The sequence below is a fragment of the Salmo trutta genome, chromosome 8 (genome assembly GCF_901001165.1).
Source record: "Salmo trutta chromosome 8, fSalTru1.1, whole genome shotgun sequence".
Lineage (NCBI taxonomy): Eukaryota > Metazoa > Chordata > Actinopteri > Salmoniformes > Salmonidae > Salmo > Salmo trutta.
Genome location: NC_042964.1, coordinates 45,643,749 through 45,659,802, shown reverse-complemented (window position 1 = coordinate 45,659,802; position 16,054 = coordinate 45,643,749).

The window sequence follows — 16,054 nt, the reverse complement described above, 5'->3', positions numbered from 1 at the left end:
TGAGCCCAAATTTGAGATTATTGGTTCCAGCCACCGTGTCTTTGTGAGATGCGGTGTGGGTGAACGGATGATCTCGGCATGTATTATTTCCCACCATAAAGCATGGAGGAGGAGGTGCTATGGTGTGGCGGTGCTTTGCTGTGATTTATTTAGAATTCAATTTGGAATTCACACTTTACCAGCATGGCTCCACAGCATTCTGCAGCGATACATCATCCAATCTGGTTTGGGCTTAGTGGGACTATCATTTGTTTTTCAACAGGACAATGACCCAACACACCTCCAGGCTGTGTAAGGGCTTTTTTACCAAAAATGAGAGTGATGGAGTGCTGCATCAAATGACCTGGCCTCCAAAATCCCCCGACCTCAACCAAATTGAGATGGTTTGGAATGAGTCGGATCGCAGAGTGAAACAAAAGCAGCCAACAAGTGCTCAGCGTGTGTGGGAACTCCTTCAAGCATGTTGGAAAAGCATTCCAGGTGAATCTGGTTGAGAGAATGCCAAGAGTCTGCATTGCTGGCTATTTGAAGAATCTCAAATATAAAATATATTTAGATTTGTTTAACACTTTTTTGGTTACTACATGATTCCATATGTGTTATTTCATAGTTTTGATGTCTTCACTACTATTCTACAATGTAGAAAATTGTAAAAATAAAGAAAAACCCTTGAATGAGTAGGTGTTCTAAAACTTTTAACCAGTAGTGTATATATTTTTTACTGATTGTGATTTATCTTTAATGCTCTTCCATTTTTAAATAATATTCCAACTGTAGTATATGGAGGTTAGAGACTAGAGACTACCCATGTTGTTGCTGCCCTGATACGGGTGGCATAGGACAAAAATAACGACTGCTGAGACATACACACGTACACACACATGCATGCACACACACACACACACACACACACACACACACACACACACACACACACACACACACACACACACACACACACACACACACACACACACACACACACACACACACACACAGACACAGACACACACACATGCACACACAGACACACCTGTGGAGTCTATAGAGATCTTTGCCAAAATCAATGGCTAAAACAAAGTAGAATGCATCAAGCAGGTTGAGGTATACTGTTGAAGGGATAGTTCCTGACAGATGGTTTGAATGACTGGAGAGCTGTGAGGAAAATGCACTGCTTGTGGGATACAGTGTATCAGAATGTCCCGGAGAAGAGATGGACACACACATCTACCTTCTGCACACACTCTAGGAAACACACACTCAGTTATACATGTGCTCACACACACACTCCTGGGAGAGTCTCTTCTGTCTCTGCATGGGGGCCTAATTAAGACCAGGAGATAATTAGAAGACTGGGAGGGGTGCGTGTGTGTGTGTGTGAGAGAGAGAGAGAGAGAGAGAGAGAGAGAGAGAGAGAGAGAGAGAGAGAGAGGGCAGTGTGATTCAAAGACACGTTCAATTACAGAAACCAAGGGAACATGCACACACACGGCGTCGGACTCCTAAGGGGGAGACGGGGAGAGAGAGAGAGAGATGGGGAGACAGAGAGAGAGAGAGAATTAGGGGACCATTCAGACAGGCTTCACACTCCCACCATGGGGCTAAGGTGCCAGGGGGAACCCTGGGTTATGTGGTCCTGATGTGCCTTGGCTCAGTGCCCCTAGTGATTGAACTCTCTGATTGGAGGAGAATGATTGTGGGGGATGTGTGCTTGGCTGTAGTTTCTACCTCAGTGTAGAGAGAGACATTTATGTGGCTAATATAAGCACACACCGATGGTACACATACCCCTTCTCCTTTTTGGTTAGATTGTATTGTAGTTAGGCAGGTTTTGCCTTGTAGAAAAAACATCTGATTTCGTGCTATTTTATATTGTTTCAAACTCCACTTAATATTTATCAAAAGCTCTTTTATGCATGAAGAAATTGCAAATGGAATGTGTTCATTCCAGGTATTGTTTCCTTTAGAAGGCATCATCTATGGAAGCAAGGCCATTGATGAATGAAAATGAATTTGTTGAGTTTGTGTGAATAAGTCAAATTCTACTGTTTCTCTCTCTCATTCACTCTCTCTCAGTCACTCTCTCTCATTCACTCTCTCATTCACTCTCTCTCTCTCTCTCTCTCTCTCTCTCTCTCTCTCTCTCTCTCTCTCTCTCTCTCTCTCTCTCTCTCGCTTCTAAGGAAGACTGTGTAACCATACGGCATGAAAAACACCCATTTGTTACCACCCACTCGGCACAGACATCAGTTCAAAATCTAGTTTTGATTTACATTTGGTTGAATTGTCCACTAACTTGAAATCAATGTGAAATCAACCAAAAATGTCACCATGTCACTGGATTTATGTTAAAAAAGAGACAGAGTGCCCATACGTTGATGACTTTTTACAAATCCAATCAGTTTTCCACATGAATTCAATATCATCACATTGATCTTTTGGGTTGAAATAATGTGGAAACAACGTTGACTCAACCGGTTTTTGCCCTATAAAATCCCTCCATCCAATCTACTTTGTGAAAAAAGATCATATGTAAAGCTGAAATGTCATGGAGACTACAAATTGCAAGAACGGATCACTTTGGGATAATACGTTAACAGAATATGTCGTTTAACCTCAAAAACTGTCTCCAGTGAGAATTAGTCAGGTCTGATGCAGAACATCAAAGGAAATGATAGCTTAGGACTCACTAGTAATTCGATTTCACCTCCTTTTCATACCTGAAACGATCTATTTTCACTATCTCTCTCTCTCGCTGTCTCTCTATATCACACGCACGCACGCACGCACGCACACACCCACACACACACCCACACGCACGCACGCACGTACGCACGCACGCACGCACGCACGCACACACACACACACACACACACACACACACATACACACACACACACACACACACACACACACACACACGCACACACACACGCACACGCACACACACACAAACCTCTCACTGAGAATGTGCCCCCTCCTCCTTACATGTTCTCACCCTACACCGCTGACCTCCCTCATCTGTCCTTTTCTATACATAGAAAAAAGGGGACATTTGGCTGTCCCCACAGCAGAATCCTTTTGAAGAACCCATTTTTGTTGCAGGTAGAACCTTTTTGGTTCCAGGTAGAACCCTTTTGGGTTCCATGTAGAACCCTCTGGGTTTACCTGGAACCAAAAGGGTTCCCTTTTTTGTAAGAGTGTACCTTGTGGGCAAAAGGAGAGCTTTCTAGATGTTCTTGCTGATGAAGGATTCAGCTCTCTGTCTGTTAGTGATGAACATTTCCAAGGACCAGGATGGATTTTCTGACTGGTCAAAATGACTGGTACAATTATCACCTGGGAGACCACCTGCTGTTTGGAGCGTCACGTGTGCCGGCTTAGTGGGCCATTTATTCCTTCAAAGCTGTGCATTAGTGCACATCAATTATGCACAGGGGTGCCGCAATTACTTATTTACGTATTCTGATAATTACATTTTTTAATACAGCAGATGCCAAGCTCATTTAATGCAGTTAATGAAAATGAATGACAGCCTTTCCAGTAGGAAGAAGTATGGCGGAGTGATGAGGAGTGATAGAGGGTTAGGACTGGATTTCAGGGGAAAGGTGAGAGCTGCTACCCTGAATGAATGAGACGCCTGGTTGGTTAATTAGGGTGAGTGTTAATTAGGATTAAAGTGTGGTTGTATTTCTGGGGATTATTGTTGTATACATAGTACATGGATGCTAGCAAGCGGGTGCAGGTACTGTAGGCAGACACACACACACACACACACACACACACACACACACACACACACACACGCACACACACACACACACACACACACACACACACACACACATGCCATTGCTGTGTCATTGCCATTGTAGACTGTGTTGGCATTATTATGAGTTCTGGCACAAAATGGCTGCCATGCATCATCCAATAGGAGCTGCACAGTCAGGATTATGTATAAATGCCATACATTGTAAAATTCCTTGAGGGCAGACATTCCATTATTATGTCATAAAAGCCTGTGCAGTATAACACATAAAACAAGGCATGACCTCAATCTACCCGTGCTGTGTACTAAACGGTTCCTCTATTTTGCCAACTCATGCTGCACTAGTCACATGACTCGAGTGATGCACTCAGTGAAGCGGGAGTGGGGGGTTGTGGGTAGGGAGATGAACTCAACCACAGGGGAGCATGGGGAGAGCAGTCATGGCCCGAGGGGTACAAAAACGCTAACCTGAATCGCGTCAGCACCCTGTCCCGCTACATTAGCATGGCTAGCATGTGACACGTGAGTCACCCACGGTGAATGGCGTCTAGCGAGGGAAACGTAATTCGGCCGCAATTTGTACTGATTTGCAGGGGGGACTGGGACTGCGGTTATTTGCCCAGTCATTTGTGCTAATGCTACGCTCATCACCAAGCCCTGAGGGATGATGACGCTGACACTAATGCTAATGTGGAGGGGTTTTTTTTGTGGGGGGGGGGGATTTTCCAGAAATATCCCAGTTTTAGACCCAAAACCCCCAACCAATAAATACAAATAAAATAACTCTGACAAACAACTCACTTGCACAACACACTAGAGTCCTCTTCTAAGCTCCCCTGGCGTACACTCAGTCCCCCCCAGACCCCAAAGTTGTCTTGTGAAATATTTGGAGGGCTATTTGGAAGGCTTGCTGCGTTGTGGGAAAGGTGATTGCTGAGTTGTCATCAGAAAAGATACCCGAGGTCCACTCTAAATGTAGATTTTATGAGTGGCTGGATGTCAGATTATGGTGCTTGGAATCTCTCCAGTGGGAAATGTGCCGCATCTACAATAATCAAATAAAAAAACACGAGGGGCCCTCGGTTCCACTTATCTCATTGGCAGGTGAGCCGGTCCACCTCTTTATGGATTCCTCCGCAGTTTCCATGAACAAACAGTTGGATAGCAGAGGTTCCTGTGAGGGTACTTCAGATTGATAGTGTGGTAATGAGAGAGCTTGATGGATGTCGTTGAGAAGAGGTGGAAGGTTACATTAGGACACTGGCACTGTAAACTATCAAGGTATACTGAATTGGATACACACAGCAAACATTGAGTAGATTAAACAGTTGAACCAATGAGGAACTGCTCTGATATACAGCAACTGTCTTTTCCCCCTCATGATGAGTTAGATCCATCAGGCAAAGAGCCTGGTTCCTCTGGGCCCTAGCCAAGGCTTCTCGCTGAGCTTAGTAAAGTTCATGGAGCTCACTCTCCTCTCGCCTCTCGAACGGTCCTGGATTTGGCAAGCGGAAGAGACACACAGACGGAACGAACAAAGAGGATGAGTGCTACGCTAACGAGACTAGCAGGGGCTTTCACGACAACTGCAGGTTTTTGGCTCGTGTCCGTCTTGTTCCTCTTGACTCCAATACCGCGGTGTTGACTCAGTGTTTTGATGGCTGGAGAAATTAAGGTGATACACGCGGAGAGATTATTGACTGGTGTCTATCGAGCGACCTGGCATGGACCGCTTTTCAAGGATCTGGGCCGGGCTTATGATGAACCAAAGAGTTGTTTCGAAATGACAAATCCAATATTCCTTTATGGACTTCCTGATAAGGCGATTCATTAAGTCTTCGTCATTTCGTCAGTCGTGATTTATGAACCGAATATGCAGAGTCCATCTCTCTCTCTGTCTGCCCCCCAGCTTTCTCTCTCTCTGGCTGTCTCACCCCTCTCTCTGTCTGTCTCCCCCTTTCTCTCTGTCTGTCTCACCCCCTCTCTTTGTCTGTCTGCCCCTCTCTCTCTGTCTGTCTCACCCCCTCTCTCTGTATCTCACCCCCTCTCTCTCTCTGTCTGTCTCACCCCCTCTCTCTCTGTATCTCACCCCCTCTCTCTCTCTGTCTGTCTCACCCCCTCTCTCTCTGTCTGTCTCACCCCCCACCTATCACTCTCTCTATCTGTCTCACCCCTCTCTCTCTGTCTGTCTCACCTACTCTCTCTCATTCTGTCTCACCTCTCTCTCTCTCTCTCTCTCTGTCTCACCCCCCCTCTCTCTGTCTGTCTCACCCCCTCTCTCTCATTCTCTCACCCCCTATCTCTCTCTGTCTCACCCCCTCTCTCTCTCTGTCTGTCTCACCCCCCCTCTCATTCTGACTCACCCCCCTCTCTCTCTCTGTCTGTATCACCCCTCTCTCTCTGTCTGTTTCACCCCCTCTCTCTCTCTCTCTCTCTGTCTCACCCCCTCTCTCTCAGAGTGAAAGAAACATCAGAAAAATCACTGGATAGAAAAAACATGTTGGAAAAATGACAGGTCTACGTCAAAACACATCATCCGCCCACAGCTCATCGTGGGAAAGGAGCTTTAACGTAGTGACAGAAATGTGAATATTAATGAGATGATTTCATGTGCTCAGATATGTTTCATGCGATGGCCGTTGAGTGACTGCTTTAGAATTGTCTAGGTCATTAATCCACCGACACTGACAAAACTGACAATCTCCCAATGAAAGAATTTTGAGAAAATACAACATCATTCTGATTCAGTTAATGAGGCCTGTCAGTAAACATTGGTATCCCACGGTAACCATGACGACGTGTGTTCAGAGTTAACATTCAAAGAGAGCTTCAATAATGAAATAGGAAGCGCAAATGAAATAAACAAGCATTTAATCAACACATTCCAAACTAATCAAATCAGAACATTTATTAGAAAATTCTGCAACAACAGATGAGGGCTTTCAATTGCAATTTGCCCCCTACCCAGCAAACCCATCTTCTTATTGTCTTCTCCTAACTTTGAAGCTCCACGGCAACCGGCCGTGTTGTCTTGGAGACAGCGGGGATTCCAAAAAGAACTGTACCTTTTTGGGAAATACTGATCATCAGACAGAGACAGGCTTCTGTTGGTTTGCTGTGTGACTGACAGCCGCACACAAATGAAGTGTTGACTGGCTCGTCTGATTCACTTTGGCTTAATTGTGTCTAAAGTGGAAATCACTTAAAAACTGTCAGGAAGTCTGCTTATCCCCTCACAATGACAACACCTTGCCAACGCCACGCTACCCGCCCACAGACAGACAGACAGACAGACAGACAGACAGACAGACAGACAGACAGACAGACAGACAGACAGACAGACAGACAGACAGACAGACACAAGCACGGTGTGTTACTGACTACTCTGGAGGCTCAGCCTAGATGCCCAGCACATTATGTCAATTACTGCCAAATTGGGATCAATCAAGTTGGGCCAGACTCAATTAGTATAAGGAGATTATTATCCTTTTATTCTACTACTAGGTAATTAGGTAAAGCAAATTTGTTCCAGGTTATTTTCCTCTAATTATACTACTGAGTCCCTCTCTTTCCCCCTCCTCCTCTTGTCTCCTTTCACTGGAACTGTCCCCCTCTCTATCCTCAACGTCCAAGCCCAAGCCACCCTCTACCACTGTCCACTGGAAGTGTACCCCTCTCTATCCTCAATGTCCAAGCCCAACACACCCTCTACCACTGTCCACTGGAACTGTACCCCTCTCTATCCTCAATGTCCAAGCCCAACACACCCTCTACCACTATCCACTGGAACTGTCCCACTTTTGCTCTGCCTTCACTGCTACTATAACTGACCCATTTTGCTCTGCCTTCACTGCTACTATAACTGACCCATTTTGCTCTGCCTTCCCTGCTACTATAACTGACCCATTTTGCTCTGCCTTCACTGCTACTATAACTGACCCATTTTGCTCTGCCTTCACTGCTACTATAACTGACCCATTTTGCTCTGCCTTCCCTGCTACTATAACTGACCCATTTTGCTCTGCCTTCACTGCTACTATAACTGACCCATTTTGCTCTGCCTTCACTGCTACTATAACTGACCCATTTTGCTCTGCCTTCCCTGCTACTATAACTGACCCATTTTGCTCTGCCTTCACTGCTACTATAACTGACCCATTTTGCTCTGCCTTCACTGCTACTATAACTGACCCATTTTGCTCTGCCTTCACTGCTACTATAACTGACCCATTTTGCTCTGCCTTCACTGCTACTATAACTGACCCATTTTGCTCTGCCTTCACTGCTACTATAACTGACCCATTTTGCTGTGCCTTCACTGCTACTATAACTGACCCATTTTGCTCTGCCTTCCCTGCTACTATAACTGACCCATTTTGCTCTGCCTTCACTGCTACTATAACTGACCCATTTTGCTCTGCCTTCCCTGCTACTATAACTGACCCATTTTGCTCTGCCTTCACTGCTACTATAACTGACCCATTTTGCTCTGCCTTCACTGCTACTATAACTGACCCATTGTGCTCTGCCTTCCCTGCTACTATAACTGACCCATTTTGCTCTGCCTTCACTGCTACTATAACTGACCCATTTTGCTCTGCCTTCACTGCTACTATAACTGACCCATTTTGCTCTGCCTTCACTGCTACTATAACTGACCCATTTTGCTGTGCCTTCACTGCTACTATAACTGACCCATTTTGCTCTGCCTTCCCTGCTACTATAACTGACCCATTTTGCTCTGCCTTCACTGCTACTATAACTGACCCATTTTGCTCTGCCTTCACTGCTACTATAACTGACCCATTTTGCTCTGCCTTCACTGCTACTATAACTGACCCATTTTGCTCTGCCTTCACTGCTACTATAACTGACCCATTTTGCTCTGCCTTCCCTGCTACTATAACTGACCCATTTTGCTCTGCCTTCACTGCTACTATAACTGACCCATTTTGCTCTGCCTTCACTGCTACTATAACTGACCCATTTTGCTCTGCCTTCCCTGCTAATATAACTGACCCATTTTGCTCTGCCTTCCCTGCTACTATAACTGACCCATTTTGCTCTGCCTTCCCTGCTAATATAACTGACCCATTTTGCTCTGCCTTCCCTGCTACTATAACTGACCCATTTTGCTCTGCCTTCACTGCTACTATAACTGACCCATTTTGCTCTGCCTTCCCTGCTACTATAACTGACCCATTTTGCTCTGCCTTCACTGCTACTATAACTGACCCATTTTGCTCTGCCTTCCCTGCTAATATAACTGACCCATTTTGCTCTGCCTTCACTGCTACTATAACTGACCCATTTTGCTCTGCCTTCACTGCTACTATAACTGACCCATTTTGCTCTGCCTTCACTGCTACTATAACTGACCCATTTTGCTCTGCCTTCCCTGCTACTATAACTGACCCATTTTGCTCTGCCTTCACTGCTACTATAACTGACGCATTTTGACTCTCTGTAGGGCGCTTATCAACCACAAGATAATTCAACACTCTCTCTCTCTGTCCTGCTCATCCTCTCCGTGGGGAGCGCCAGCCATGCAGCCAGCTCTCTGGCTAGGGAGGATACAGGAAGTTGATAGATGAGTGGGCTGGAGGACGCCATTTCCCAAATCACATCTTGAGGATCTTAAAAACAGAGCGGATGAAAATAGGATAGGGCTGCAGCGCGTATCAATCTGCCGCCGCCCGCCTGTGATGGATGTCCCAAACCACTACCCATAATGACCTGTGTGTTAACAGGGGAAGGGAACATGAGGGACTGAGGGAGGAAGTCCCATGGCTCGTACATACACTTCAATCTCCTACACACACACACACAGAGATAGATGCTCACACACCTCTCCTCCTTGCTCGTGGATACGAGAACCTTGAGCGTGTCACTCATAAGGTGCCGTGTCAAAACGCGGCATCACTCGGAAAACTTTGGCGAGGGGACAACCTTGCTCAGGTCAATGTAATGGAGTGCCGAGCAGCAGCTATGGGCTTGTTGATTGATGCCTTTGTTCTGATTAATGCCGGAATACACCCACCCAGGTTAGTGGAGAGCTGACAGCTTTATTGATAAATGAAATGCATGACCACGTGAAAGGCATCAATCTCTCACTCGCCTCACTTTTCTGCCCCCTCTTCTCCAGGCTCCCAGATCTAATCCGGAGTGGTAGGTTTGAGGCCTTGTCAGAAAACGAGAACAGCCAGGTTGGTTGTTTGTTTTATGGCTGGCTACAAATAACGCTTTGGAATTCGAAGATTGGCGTGGGCCAGGCAGTAAAAACGATCCCTTTCGAAGTCATGAATTATAAAAAATGTATGTTGTGTGCAGATTGCGTTTGTGCTGAAGGACTTATTTACAACTAAACAACGTCTTATTAACAAACTAAACAACCTAAACAACCTCTTAATAAACTTAACAACCTCTTAAACTAAACTACCTCTTAATCTAAACTACCTCTTAACAAACTAAACTACCTCTTAAACTAAACTACCTCTTAATCTAAACTACCTCTTAACAAACTAAACAACCTCTTAAACTAAACTACCTCTTAATCTAAACTACCTCTTAATCTAAACTACCTCTTAACAAACTAAACAACCTCTTAAACTAAACTACCTCTTAAACTAAACTACCTCTTAATCTAAACTACCTCTTAACAAACTAAACTACCTCTTAAACTAAACTACCTCTTAAACTAAACTACCTCTTAACAAACTAAACAACCTCTTAATAAACTAAACAACCTCTTAAACTAAACTACCTCTTAATCTAAACTACCTCTTAACAAACTAAACTACCTCTTAAACTAAACTACCTCTTAATCTAAACTACCTCTTAACAAACTAAACAACCTCTTAAACTAAACTACCTCTTAAACTAAACTACCTCTTAAACTAAACTACCTCTTAATCTAAACTACCTCTTAATCTAAACTACCTCTTAACAAACTAAACAACCTCTTAAACTAAACTACCTCTTAAACTAAACTACCTCTTAATCTAAACTACCTCTTAACAAACTAAACTACCTCTTAAACTAAACTACCTCTTAAACTAAACTACCTCTTAACAAACTAAACAACCTCTTAAACTAAACTACCTCTTAAACTAAACTACCTCTTAACAAACTAAACAACCTCTTAATAAACGAAACAACCTCTTAAACTAAACAACCTCTTAAACTAAACTACCTCTTAAACTAAACTACCTTTTAAACTAAACAACCTCAAACTAAACAACCTCTTAAACTAAACAACCTCTTAACAAACGAAACAACCTCTTAAACTAAACAACCTCTTAAACTAAACAACCTCTTAAACTAAACAACCTCAAACTAAACAACCTCAAACTAAACAACCTCTTAAACTAAACAACCTCTTAACAAACGAAACAACCTCTTAAACTAAACAACCTCTTAACAAACTAAACAACCTCTTAAACTAAACTACCTCAAACTAAACAACCTCAAACTAAACAACCTCTTAAACTAAACAACCTCTTAACAAACTAAACAACCTCTTAAACTAAACTACCTCAAACTAAACAACCTCAAACTAAACAACCTCAAACTAAACAACCTCTTAAACTAAACAACCTCTTAACAAACTAAACAACCTCTTAAACTAAACAACATATTTAACTAAACAACCTCTTAAACTAAACAACAAGCCATCCAGGACCTCTATACCAGGTGGTGTCAGAGGAAGGCCCTACAATTTTTTTTAAACTCCAGCCACCCTAGTCATAGACTGTTCTCTCTGCTACCGCACAGCAAGCGGTGCCGGAGTGCCAAGTCCAAGTTAACAACTTCTACCCCCAAGCCATAAGACTCCTGAACATGTAATCAAATGGCTCCCCAGACTATTTGCACCCCCCCTTCCCCCGCTCTTTTACACTGCTGCTACTCTCTGTTGTTATCATTTATGCATAGTCACTTTAATAATTCTACCTACATGTACACTACTGTTCAAAAGTTTGGGGTCACTTAGAAATGTCCTTGTTTTTGAAAGAAAAGCACATTTTATGTCCATTTTGATCAGAAATACAGTGTAGACATTGTTAACATTGTAAATGACTATTGTAGCTGGAAACGTCTGATTTTTAATGGAATATCTACATAGACGTACAGAGGCCCATTATCAGCACTCCTGTGTTCCAATGGCACGTTGTGTTAGCTAATCCAAGTTTATCATTTTAAAAGGATAACTGATCATTAGAAAACCCTTTTGCAATTATGTTAGCACAGCTGAAAACTGTTGTCCTGATTAAAGAAGCAATAAAACTGGCCTTCTTTAGACTATTTAATGAAGCTGTCAGTTGAGAACATTGCTGCACGTCTGAAGTTTGCAAAAGAGCACCTGGATGTTCCACAGCACTACTGGAAAAATATTCTGTGGACAGATGAAACTAATGTTGAGTTGTTTGGAAGGAACACACAACACTGAGTGGAGAAAAAAAAGCACAGCACACCAACATCAAAACCTCATCCCAACTGTAAAATATGGTAGAGGGAGCATCATGGTTTGGGGCTGCTTTGCTGCCTCAGGGCCTGGACAGCTTGCCATCATCAACGGAAAAATGAATTCCCAAGATTATCAAGACATTTTGCAGGAGAATGTAAGGCTATCTGTCCGCCAATTGAAGCTCAACAGAATTTGGGTGATGCAACAGGACAACGACCCAAAACACAGAAGTAAATCAACAACAGAATGGCTTCACCAGAAGAAAATACACCTTCTGGAGTGGCCCAGTCAGAGTCCTGACCTCAACCCGATTGAGATGCTGTGGCAGGACCTTGAGAGCAGTTCACACCAGACATCCCAAGAATATTGCTGAACTGAAACCGTTTTGTAAAGAGGAATGGTCCAAAATTCCTCCTGACCGTTGTGCAGGTCTGATCCACAACTACAGAAAACGTTTGGTTGAGGTTATTGCTGCCAAAAGAGGGTCAACCAGTTATTAAATCCAAGGGTTCACATACTTTTCCCACCCTGCACTGTGAATGTTTACACGGTGTGTTCAATAAAGACATGAAAACGTATAATTGTTTGTGTGTTATTAGTTTAAGCAGACTGTGTATATCTATTGTCTATTTGGGCGGCAGGCAGCCTAGTGGTTACAGTGTTGGGCCAGTAACTGAAAGGTTGCTAGATCAAGTCCCTGAGCTGACAAGGCAGTTAACCCACTGTTCCTAGGCCATCATTGTAAATAAGAATTTGTTTATAACTGACTTGCCTAGTTAAATAAAGGTAAAATAAAACAATTGTTGTGACTTAGATTAAAGATCAGGTCAAATTTTATGACCAATTTATGCAGAAATTCAGGTTATTCCAAAGGGTTCACATACTTTTTCTTGCCACTGTATTTGAAAACCAAAAGATGAGAGCCCAAGTGGGAGTGGAAACCAACAGAGATTAATAGATTAAAGAGTGTACCTTTAACACTCACAGTGTTATTTGATCTACATTAACAGAAACTCAAACAGTGAGGAAAACAAATCTAACTTAAAGGCTGAGGGCCGATCCATCGGGGGGTGGGGGGGGGGGGGGGGTCGAACCGAAGGCAAACGGAAACAAATCAAAGAGAACAACACAAAGTCTCAAGATGGAGAGATGAAGAGATAGCAGCACCGCCCCTTTCTTCCTTTCCTTCCTCCCTTCCTGCTCCCCGGACAGATGGATGCACTCTTTACAAAGGAAGAGACAGGGAACTTTTAATGAACAGAAGCCGAGCAGAGTGATAGAGAGAGAGTGAGAGTGAGAGAGAAAGAGAGAGAGAGGAGAGCGAGAGAGACAGAGAGAGAGGGGGAAGAGAGAGAGGGGAGAGAAAGAGATGGGAGAGTGAGAGAGAGGGGAGAGAGAGCGGAGTTGAATTATCTCGTGGTTGATAAGAGCCAAAATGGACACCGGGAAGGAAGGAGGGTTTGGTCAGATAAACAGAGGTTCTTTTCAGAGAGAGGGAGAACAGAGGGAGAGGAGCTGACACTCAGGGAGAGATTAGCCCGGTCCCTTTCAGACTTCTTTCAGCTAGGCCGGGCAGGGAATCCAAAGCTGTGAAAGTGAACCGCCAAACGGAACTGTCTCTCTCTCTCTCTCTCTCTCTCTCTCTCTCTCTCTCTCTCTCTCTCTCTCTCTCTCTCTCTCTCTCTCTCTCTCTCTCTCGCTCTCTCGTTATGTCTTTGAAGGCTTTTATCACCTGGATGTCGCTGCGTCTCCAGATCCCACGGGCGATTAGCTGTAGGGAGCAGGGAGCTGCCTCTCTTGACGAGGAAAGCAGAAGGGAAAGAAAGTGGGGTATATTTGGATGGTATTGATGCTACTGTATGTGGAAAGACTGCCTTTTGCCTCCCATTTTAAGTTGAAATAGTGCACCAATATGGCATTTTAAAAGCCTGCTACTGTATATTATTAAAAACAAAGTGAGGTCTATACAGAAATGATTTGTCGAGATCGGTGTGGAAAAACTTGACTGGCCTGCACAGAGCCCTGCCCTTAACCCCATCGAATACCTTTTGGATGAATTGGAACGCCAACTGCGAGCCAGGTCTAACCGCTCAACATCGGTGCCTGACCTCACTAATGCTCTTGTGGCTGAATGGAAGCAAGTCCCCGCAGCAATGTTCCAACATCTAGTGGAAAGCCTTCCCAGAACAGCAAAGGGGCGACCAACTCCATGTTAATGCCCATGATTTTGGAATGAGATGGTCGACTAGCAATTGTACACATACTTTTGGCAATGTAGTGTATATTAAATGAAGTACCATTTAATATAGACCACATGGAGAATTCAATCAATCTGTTCTTTAATATGAATAAAGACTTTCTAATTTCCCTCTGGGCACCCTACGCCAGTTCTTGGAAGATTTTAACCCACTTAACACCAACTTTCTCCAAGTTTTCACCATCATTGTAAAGTTATTTAGTTCATTTGACAGTTAATTTGACAAAGTATTTCTTTCATCTGATTAGTGATTAGTGATTCCCTCCTTTTAAGGTCACCCCTGTTACATGAACTGAACTCTCAATTTATTAGGGTGAAGCTATTCCTTTATAAAAAATAAATAAAAAATTAATATTGAACATCTAATAGTCAAATCACAAAGTACTCTTTTGGCCCTTTTCTAGTGTTTTCTGGTGTAAAACTGGGTGGGTCGAGCATAACACATCAACCCTGTTAGAAAGACAGGCAAAACCATAGATAGACAGGCAAAACCATAGATAGACAGGCAAAACTATAGATAGACAGGCAAAACTATAGATAGACAGGCAAAACCATAGATAGACAGGCAAAACTATAGATAGACAGGCAAAACCATAGATAGACAGGCAAAACCATAGATAGACAGGCAAAACTATAGATAGACAGGCAAAACTATAGAGACAGGCAAAACCATAGATAGACAGGCAAAACCATAGATAGACAGGCAAAACCATAGATAGACAGGCAAAACCATAGATAGACAGGCAAAACCATAGATAGACAGGCAAAACTATAGATAGACAGGCAAAACCATAGATAGACAGGCAAAACTATAGATAGACAGGCAAAACCATAGATAGACAGGCAAAACTATAGATAGACAGGCAAAACCATAGATAGACAGACAAAACCATAGATAGACAGGCAAAACTATAGATAGACAGGCAAAACTATAGAGACAGGCAAAACCATAGATAGACAGGCAAAACCATAGATAGACAGGCAAAACCATAGATAGACAGGCAAAACCATAGATAGACAGGCAAAACCATAGATAGACAGGCACAACTATAGATAGACAGGCAAAACCATAGATAGACAGGCAAAACCATAGATAGACAGGCACAACTATAGATAGACAGGCAACACCTTGGAGAGTTCCAGTGTAGGATAGCCATAGGCAGCTAGCTAACATAGCATCCCTCGCTGTTTGAGTTGGCTAAACTAGAAACCACATTCAGGAAGTGTTATCATTTCTTTGGTGGGAAAACTTTGGTGCAAAGCAACATAAATATAAAGACTGTTGTATCTATTTGTCCATGTTCCATGTTGTTAGTCAGTATGTCCCACTCATACATTTCCACCCTGTTAGGCTAAATTATAGAGAAAATATAAAAAAACATCTACTCACACACGCACACACATACACACACACAGCCATGTTTTTGTTACTTGTCAGGATGTTTTGGGGAGTAAAAATGTATTCCCATTCAGAATCCTATTTTCCTGAACCCCTAAACCTAACCCTTAAACGTGAAATAGCATTTTTACTTTTCAGGACATAAAGAATATCCTGACTTTTCAG